We start from the raw sequence: 1205 nt of genomic DNA on the forward strand, positions 1-1205 counted from the left end.
TATTACTTGGACGACCCAGTGCACTTGCTGGTTAGTTGTGTGAAGTTGTGATAAAGAATTGAGATTGCAATTGAGCGTACCATGTTGATGGCACCATTGATGATCATAATTTTGTGCACCAAGTTTTTGGCGCCGTTGCTGGGGATTGTTTGAGTTTGGACAACTGATGGTTCATCTTGTTGCTTAGATTAGGTATTTTTCAGAATTTTTAAGAATGAATTCTAGTGTTTCAAGGTGATATTCTTATCATCACCAAAGCTGATTGATCTTCATCAATTTAGCTCTTGAATGCAATGTTCTGCTGAAGCTTGGCTAGACATGTCTAATTTCTTTAGACTAAAGCTTTAGACTAACATTGCATGATTCCTGGAATTCTCATTAAGAATTTTGATACCTTTATTTTCTTTTTCTCCTGGAATTCTTATTAAAAATTTTGAATTTCTTTATTTTCTTCTCCATATAATTTTCGAAAAAAACCTACAAAAATTTCAAAATCATAAAAACCAAAAATATTTCTTGTTTGAGTCTAGTGTCTCATTTTAAGTTTGGTGTCAATTGCATGTTTTTGTTCTTCTTGCATTTATCATGTGTCTTCATTGATCTTCAAGTTGTTCTTGATGATTTACTTGCTCTGATCTTTAAATTCTCTTGTTTTGTGTGTTTTGTTATTTCTCATATGCATTCTCAATTTGTTAGTGTCAGTACTGTACAAACTTCTAAGTTTGGTGTCTTGCATGCATTGTTTATTTGATTTTAGTTGCATTTTGATTTTTTCTCATCATTAAAAATCCAAAAAAATTTTTAATTTGTGTCTTTTCAAGTCAATAATGCAGACAATTGAAGATTCAGAACATACAGCAGAGGAATTACACAAGAAAAAAAACTGGGCGTTCAAAACGCCCAGTGAGGAAGGAAAACTGGCATTTAAACGCCTGCCAGGGTGCCTGGCTGGGCGTTTAACGCCCAAAAGGGTAGCATTTTGGGCGTTAAACGCCAGAATGTACACCAATCTAGGCGTTTAACGCCAGGATGGCACAAGAGGGAAGGTTTTGCTTTCAATTCAAATTTTTTTCAAGTTTTCATAATTTTTCAAAATCAAATCTTTTTCAAATCATATCTTTTCAATCATATATTTTCAAAATCAATTTCTTTCCAATTTCAAAAACACTTGCTAACAATTAATGATTTGATTCAACATTTCAAGT

This window comes from Arachis duranensis, chromosome 3 (assembly GCF_000817695.3).
Source record: "Arachis duranensis cultivar V14167 chromosome 3, aradu.V14167.gnm2.J7QH, whole genome shotgun sequence".
Classification (NCBI taxonomy): domain Eukaryota; kingdom Viridiplantae; phylum Streptophyta; class Magnoliopsida; order Fabales; family Fabaceae; genus Arachis; species Arachis duranensis.